A 9,209-nucleotide genomic window follows, 5' to 3' on the forward strand; every position below is an offset into this window, starting at 1 on the left:
TTACATAAATTTTTAAAAAAATGCTTAAATTGCAAATGTTTTTTGTCTATAGAAGTGTTTTTTTTGGTTTCTAAAAGTAATTTTTTATTGGAACATTAAAATAGCAGCAATTAAATTCACATAAATGCTAAAGTACCTGCAACTTTTATTGTATTTACTTAGCAGTTCTAAACAGATTTTCATTTTAAATTTGACATAAATATGTATATACGTTATTCCATTATTAACATTAACTACTTAGTAATATGTAATATATACGATAATATATACGAATATATTTCGTTATAAAGTGTACTAATTTTGACAGAAAATTCTTTGGTCCCAGAAATAAAAAAATTGTATTATGATGCAGATCTATATGTAAGATTTGCTGAAATACATGATGACAGTCAAAAAATCTCCAAGATTTCGAAAATAATAACTTTATTTGGGTTTATTTGGGTTTATTTGAGATAAATGAGTTTTAACTAAAAATTATAGTATTATTACTAAAAAACACATGTCAACCATTATGTTTTCCTAACTAATTTAAGAACAACAACATATTAGGCATCAAAAGGAGAACGATGCTTAAAGAACTGATATTAAATGATTTTAACTGAACAGTTTTCTTTTAGATTAGAGGAGAACAACTTTACCAAAGCTTGAAAATGGAGTACTCCTTCTCATATGACTTATTTGTTTCCGTGTAAAGGAACCACCTTCCGAAATGAAAGCATTTGGAAGTAAAATATTTTATAAGTATGATAAGGTTCATCAATAGTAAGGAACCATCTTCCAAAATGAAAGCATTTGGAAGTAAAATATTTTACAAATATGATATATAATGATATATTAATAGTAAGGTAATGGATAATTTTGATTTTTTTTTCAAGTGCAAGAAATATTTATCAAAATGTATAAAGGCATGGTTTCATTTAAAATTGTTTTTTCAAATCTCTTGAGACTCTTGAATTACGTGTCAGCTTGTCAGCTTGATAAAAGTTAATATTAAATTTATAATTTGTTTTAAATGTCACTTTTGATAACACATTTATTTGACAGCCACCAAATGTTTAGGGTTTAACTTCATAACTACGAGAATACAATTGATATCCATAATTTACTTTATTTCTATTGTGAATTAAATTTTGAACGGTTAGATTAAGATAAATTATCAACAGCCCTTACTTAAAATGCGGTTACAGTCTTTAAACTCAAATTATTGACTTCACCGTATGTACATATATTTTCTAATTCTTTAAACTCTTACCTACAATTTTTGAAAAAAAACCAATACCAACTCCAAAACCTACATTAGTAAATTGGTTTAGTAATTTATAGAAATTGCTTAATAATTTCTTATGAGGGAATTTAAAGTTTCGAAATTTTCAACCCTCATCCTTACACACTCTCACACAAACCCCTTTTCACCTACTTGCATCGTGCTTAACACTATTTTAAACTACTTAAGAAGTTATCTGAAATTATTTTGCCACATATGATAAACGAGTGAAGAACGGTTAGGAACCCACATAGGTAGAGTGAGGCGGGACCGCACGTAAGTGTGTGCTGTGTGAATGGTTATGTGACGCCTACCATTAAGAGTATTTACCAAAATTTAAAAGCTTCTTTTCATAAATAAAATTCTGTCAAATAACAGTTTTTACCCTCAGACAAATGTTGGATGAATGAAAATGCAAGAAAAAGCCACAAGGAAGTAAGTTAAGTTAAGAGCAAGAACAAGAACAACACCTTTGCATACTTGGCTTGGCTTGGTGGCAATATCATTATTTCACTACAGAAATTGTTAAGACTGTTAAGACTATTTAAGGCGATGTGTTTGTGTGTGTGTGTGTATTTGCGTGGAAAAAGATGAGGAAAAGAGGAAAAATACGTATAAGTATAACGCCTACATGACAATGACTACAATAACAACAACATGCAGCAATAACCGTACACACGAAACAACAACACAAATTTAGCGAAAAAAGAAAATATTTGCAAATGATTTTGTTTAAGAAGTTGGTTTTTGGAGTGTTGTTGCTGTTGTTTCTGTTCTTGTTGTTCTTGTTGTTCTTGTTATTTTTTGTTGTTTATTGTTGTTTTGTTGTTCTTGTTGATATTGCGGTCGGAGAAAAACTCATTAGGTAAAAGCATTTATTGCGCTGCTTGGCACATATTGCCGCATAGCCTACCAACAACAATCACAATATCGTCATTTAAGTTTAATAAGGAAGTTGAAGACTTCACTATTAGGCTGGCAGCGCGTTAAAGGAATCCAGCTGGGTTTATAATATGTAATGCTCATATATATAGTATGCACATACCTACGCACATACACACACATATGTGTATATAAATATTCAGCTAAAAGTGCGTACGTGTACTTACGCATTGTTGGCGCTGGGAATGCGTTCATTAATAGTGCAGTAAATATTTAGGGTTGTTCCGGTGAATGTCAAAAGGAAAATGGTTTTAGTAATAATGAGTTTCATTAGGGTTTGAATAAGCACACAAAAAAAAAATATGTATAATTTGGGGAAAAAACAGCGCTTACAAGTATTATGCATAAAAACACAGGCGCACACACACAAACACAAAAGTACACATAATCACATAGAGAAAGTATTTTATATCCTTAGCGAACGCGTATCATTTTAATAGTTTTGCCATTATAGCCTTCATACGCATCCGTAGCCTGAACTTTCGCCAATTGAAATTATTTCATGCGTAACAAATAAATTCATTAAGCGATTTCGCTCATTTACTGATAAAACTTGGTACTTTACTCCTCGTTTCATATTCCTTTCCCTTCATTCGTTCATTCATTCATTCACTCATTCATTTAGTCAATTTTTTATTTATTCATCCAATCGTTTATTGTACTTATGTTGGACTCTTATGCTCTTGGCCTTATGGTCGATAACGTACGATAATAATTATATTCTAAATGGCAAGGAATTCCCGCTGTCCTTTGTATTCAAATGGCATTTGTTCCTTTTCTTCGTTTCATTTAACGTAGCATTTAATGGCTTCTGCTACTGGGACTGGGACTGGGAATAGTAACGCGTAATAAGAAAGGCAGCAAAAAATGTTTGCGATTACAGAAAACCTGTTCATGTTTACTCTGACAAAAAAGTAGGACAATGGCAAAAAATAAGGTGGAACCAAAATAAGGATTAGTCAACGAATTAAAAGAGGAAAATTTATTAAAAGACTCGTTTGACAGTTATTTAAATAGATTTTGGTTATCCTACAGAAAACATGTTTACATAAAGTAAAGAAAATCCCTGAATTGAAACTCGTTTACTGTGGGGATAATTCTATTTAAATGCAGATATATTGAATAGATGAATACATTGCTTTGTTTTACGTTTTCTAAAAATGAGGTAATAACGCAAATCTTTTAATGTTCAAATATAAATTGTCTTAATCCTTACAAGATACCAACCAGCCTGCCTGTAGCTGTTTTAAAGTTCATTAAAAGGTATAAAAAAGTTATCTTTAGCAGCACTCAATACTGCCCATGCAGAAAATTTGATTGTAAATAATTTATTTGGTATTTTCCTCATTAGATTTTATTTGAAATACTTTTAAAGGACATTTTTTAAATCAACTTTAAAAAAGTTGAACCCTATTTGATTGGTCACTCATAAATAAGAGTAAGTGTTACTTAGTCTTTTCATTGATTAAATATATTTCACATTTTTTGGAGCATGTTTATCCTGATAAGTCTGTATTTTTAACTATCCGTCCATTTCTGGAGTACATGTATCTCTATGTTATAGTTATAAATCAATGTCTCATGTCGCATGTTATAAATCAATGCAGAAAATCGTTTGGATTATGCTGAATTATTTGTAAACACTGCTTGGAAGTGATTATTCGAGTAAGTTTTTGATCCACTGTGATTAAACGCAGCCCTTATCTTGCTGACAACTTTTTTATAAGTAAATTTTTTCTTAAAGAGGTTTTCCAAAAGTAGTGAACTAGAACAACAAATATTCTTTTTTATATTATTTTAATTAATTGAATTTTTGGCTGACCAAATTTGTATTTATTCTAATTTGAGATTTTTACTGTATTAGATTTCTCCTACAATCTTATTTCAATATTTCCTATCTAAATAAAAAGGGTATATGAAGTTTATTCAGATTTTTGTAAACTCCATAAAGTATGTATGCTAGGGTGCCATTAAGGTATATGGGCAATTTTTTTTTCGTAAAATCGGTTGACGGCATCCGACAGATAGGTTCATTTTACTAAAAAAATAAACTGTGTAAAATTTTAGTTCAATTGGATAAGTGGAAATGGTGCCCCAAGAGCCCCAAAGATTGGAAAATAACGATTTTTTCCATAAAATTCATCTTTGATTGCTTATATCTCCGACATATTTAATTTTACATAAAAACTGTCTTCCTAACAGTTATAGATCTATTAAAAATAAACAATTCACTCACACAAAGTTTTTCGGTATGGATGGTGCCGCGGGCAATTTTCCGATTTTCGAAAATTAATGGCACCCTAATGTATACTTAATCAGTTCCACGAGCAGACATTTCGCCCTGTCCGTCTGTCTGTCTATTTGTGTTTTCTCAGTTTTTGAGGTATTCGAATGAAACTTTGCACACACATTTTACAGGAATGGACTTTGCTAATTTTTTGGATTGGCCCAATCGGATCACTATATTTTATAATTGTCATATAAACAAAAAAATCGAATTTGAGATTTTAATAAAAATATTCAAATAAAATTGAATATCTAGTTACTTTTTACTATTTTAGTAATTTCGTATATTTTAATTTGACTACTTTTTATCCTTAAGTCATCATTTGAGCGTTTTGTTTTCTTAACAGTTATGGTGCTCAGACAATCATAACTGAACTTAGTGAACTACACAGTTATGTATATTTAAGGGTTTTTCAAGCCTTCAGAAGTTATGGATTTGAGCAACCAATACACAGAGTTTTCCATTTTTTAAAAGTCATCAAAACATGTTTTCTGTAAAAATAGATGATACTTTCATATCGGAGATATGATCTGCAATTTTAAATATACCTTAATTATAAAAGAAAGTTTACATAAATATTTAAAATTTATATACTCTAGTTTTTAGCTTTTCATCAAACAACCTTTGAACATACAAACTTAGTGGTAGTTCAGTAATCATTCATTATTTTTGTAACGGACCTTGTAATGGAACTACTATAGTTCGGAATTATCAAATTTTATCTGTCATGGCTTTTGAGATATAGATATTTTTATTTGTTAAATAACTTAACAAGTTCTTTTTTATATAATCTATTTTGTTTATTATGAAACTTACAACTGCTTGTATGTGTTACATGTCCTGCTTGTATGTGATGTATGCGCGGTTGTTGCTTGGCAAGGGGGCAAGCCTGATATGCTCGCCGGCAATGGGGTATAAATCGTTTACCACACTCAACCACACTTGAACAGCAAACAAAAAAAACCGTGGCAATAATAGAAAAATTTAGAAATAAAACACAAAAAACAACGTAGTAACTAAATGTTGCCGACTTCAGTCTATCAGTGTCTACGTTCCTCCTTCGTGCTATATGTGCAGTTCTTTTATTCACGCTCTTCTTGGCCATTCGACTTCACATCTACTCGTCAATGTCCATAGATTTGGATCTGTCCACCCTCCCTTTGTTGCTATAGCTATCATTAAGCTGCAATAAAAGATTTTTTAACGTCCTTAACAAAAAGGATATGTAACGTCGGTGAAGCGTGTCAGATAACTGTATCATTTAATGAACATAAGATCACAAATAAATTGAGTACATGCTTAAATGCATGTGCATTTCTTAAAAATATTTTTAATTTAACATTATATGGGGTTTCATATAGTAGTAAATGAACAAAACTAAGTAGTACATGCAAATTTTTTGTTATTTATTAAATAGTTTCCTTAGTATTTATTTCTATGAAAATACCTTCACGTTAATTTCATCGTTAGCAATCAATAGTATCGAATGCCTATCACTTTAATTAAATGAATAAAACTTAAGAAATATTACAACATATTTCCAATACAAAATAAAACAGAACAGAGTCTATAGTTTTTAACATGATTATCTGCCGTTAAGGCTTAACACAACAGTGTTCTTAACACATGTATCACGATAATGCGACGTTAAACACACCTATTGGAATTTTGGCGGTACCAATGGAAGCTATACGTTTGAATATAATTTCCTCCTTAGAAGGGAGCAACGTCCTTCTGAAACATATCCTGTGGGAGATATGAAACTCCACACTAAATGAAAGTAATTAATACATTCATTCTATATGCGTAACTTAGGGTTTTAACGACTGTCATCACGATACTTTCATTAAAGAGCCAAACTCAATTGTACTGGACAGCCGAAGCCAGATTTACATATCTGGTCATATGTCGCAAGTTAAACTCAATTAATATCATTTATACTCCTGACAGCATCAGGTGGTGCCTATTGGATTGTAGTCGCCTTTCATGACAGGCATGACTTACTTCGACAATATTCTAACTTCTTACCCGTGGTGGCACAAAATAGAACAATTGAAATTAAAAATTAAAAAATATCGCTTTATTATATATACTTGTTTCTGTCTGAAAGGCCGATGTTGTTTTAAATTAAAAACAGATTTACATTGATTTATACTATACCTCAAGAATTTATGTTTACAGAATTGACAAGAAATAAATATTTAGCATATGGGTTTACTCTAATCTATGTTGGGCCTGGATAACTAATTCGAATTGGGTGATATAATAGTTCATAATAATATTACTTTTAAGAACTTTTCAACGTTGGTGTAGAAGGTAATTATATATTCTTGGTAAACTTAGCTCCAAGTACAAAAGAAACAGAATCAGATCCCACACTAGAGCAATTTACAGGAGCCGTAAAGTAATTGAATAACGGGCAATCACCTGGTGAAGATAATATATCAACAGAGCTCATAAAGCAGTGCGGAGAAAGCACAAAAATAGAGCTATTTACTTTAACCAAAAAGAGCTCATAAAGCAGTGCGGAAAAGCACAAAAATAGAGCTATTTACTTTAACCAAACATGCTTGGGCTAAAGAAAAGCTGCGTGGCTCACTGGTGTAATAGTGCCGCTGCACAAGAAAGTTTACAAACTAGGTTGCAATAATTATTGTTATTGGGCCGAAACTTGGATTTCAACGACAGCAGATGAAAACCAAATCAGTGCTTCCGAAACAAAGGTGCTGAGAAGGATTTATGATCCCATCCGCTTGAACTACGAAGAATTTCGTCGGCGCATGAACACAGAGCAACTACAACTTTGTAACGGTGGAGATGCTGTAAAATTCGCAAAGTCATAACGCTTGAGATGGATCGGGCACGTCATATGAATGCTGCAAGATAGACCACAAAAGCGAATACTCCATTTCACGCCGTACAGTGACGGGCAGCAGAGGTAAAACACGTATTAGATGTCTCGACGACGTGATCGACGACATCAGATAGGTATCAAATGGGTATTTAAAATTGGAGGTCTAAAGCAACATGCAAAGCAGAATGGAGGATGCTGATAGATGCAGCTAAAGCTCACCCCAGCTGTAACGCTGATGATAATGATGATGACGGTGAATATTATCTCATGCGCTTGAAAATTGCAGTACACATTAGTGAAAGACTGGTAAAGCTAGAAATAAATCGTAAGAGAATAAATCAGATTAGAATGAGAAACTGTTTAAATGATCAGATTCTAATGTATCATTTTCACAGCTATTTATAAGATGTGATGTAATAATTCAAGTGTTTTAATTTATTTTGATAGATAAAATATAATATGCTTTAGAGTAGAAGATAAAGAAAATATACACGAACAATAGAAAGTCATTTCAATTGTATTGTTCGGTAGTAAACTTTGCTTATTTAATTTTGAAGTGCATATATATGTATTAGAAATGTAATATTTTAACAGACTCACTGCTTTAACCGCAATAACTAGCAACATTGATAAGCGTACATAAGCCAACAATGTTTGCGGTTATTTAGAATGTTAGCCCGTGTTTGATATAAAAGAAAATGCTATTAATGGAAGCTCGAGTGTATGCATCTACATATTAAATTTTCTTTGTGGTTTTTTTCACTTCTACCTGACTTTGTACAAATTTATGCTAATTTGTCAACAGTTTTTCTTCTATAGCCCGGAACAAACTAACAAAGAAAGAAAAATAAACATAAAACGAGAATTTATTTGCTGGGCTCATTAGCAGCAATTGTAATCGACAATGATGGCAGTGCCGTTGCGTTGTTGTTGGTAGTAAAGCGCAGTCAATGAAGGTGGTGGTGGTGGTGCTGCTGCTGCTGTTGTTTTTGAGTTGTTATTGTTGTTGTTGCTGACGATGACTGTGTAGGAGACGGTGGACGGTGATGTGGCACAAATGTTGACTAATTTTCACTTTAGCTGCGTTGACGTGTAAAAAAAGTTAACAAGAAAATTAAAGAAATAACGTTACAAGCAGATAAATTGTTAAAAATATGGTTATATTCGTATCCAAAAAAAAAAAAACTAAAAAAATTGTTTTTCTTATGTGTGTATATTGTGCGTGTTAGAAGTGCTTACAAAAACTTATATATACCAATAGCTAACAATAATATGGTTAACTAACACTGCAAACGCTCTGAATAGTGCGTTTGACTGATATGCAAAATCACTTGTCCATCCGACCACAACTAAACGTAACTCAACTGATTTTTATCTTGAGCTTTTGAATATTTTATTACTATAGCCATTCCCGATCCCTTCCGTTAATGTACGGTTTGTGTTTGTGTTATTTGTTGTTATATTTCTCGCATAGCTCTCCGTGCCTGTTTACTTTAGGACAAGTCAAAACTAAGGGACGCAAGGTGTGTACATTAAATATATAATATTTGTTATATTGTTTGAAGGTCGCTTCGGCAGTAGGTGAGGGTGAGTGAGAAAGCCAATGTAAAAAAAAATATCATTTAATTAACATTTTATTTCTATTTTCATTTTTCAACAATCATACAGTTTTTCTTAATTATTAATATTTTCTTTTGTTCTAATTCTGTTGTTATTGTAATTAAGTTAAAATAAAACAATATTTTGGTTATTTTCATTAGCAGTTATTATTGTTGTTGTAGTAGTAGTAGTTGTTGTTGTTGTTGGGTTTTGAAGAGAGAACTAATATTTTCGTTATTTTTTGAAATTTTGTGGCTAAATTT

This window comes from Teleopsis dalmanni, chromosome 1 (genome assembly GCF_002237135.1).
Source record: "Teleopsis dalmanni isolate 2A chromosome 1, ASM223713v2, whole genome shotgun sequence".
NCBI lineage: Eukaryota > Metazoa > Arthropoda > Insecta > Diptera > Diopsidae > Teleopsis > Teleopsis dalmanni.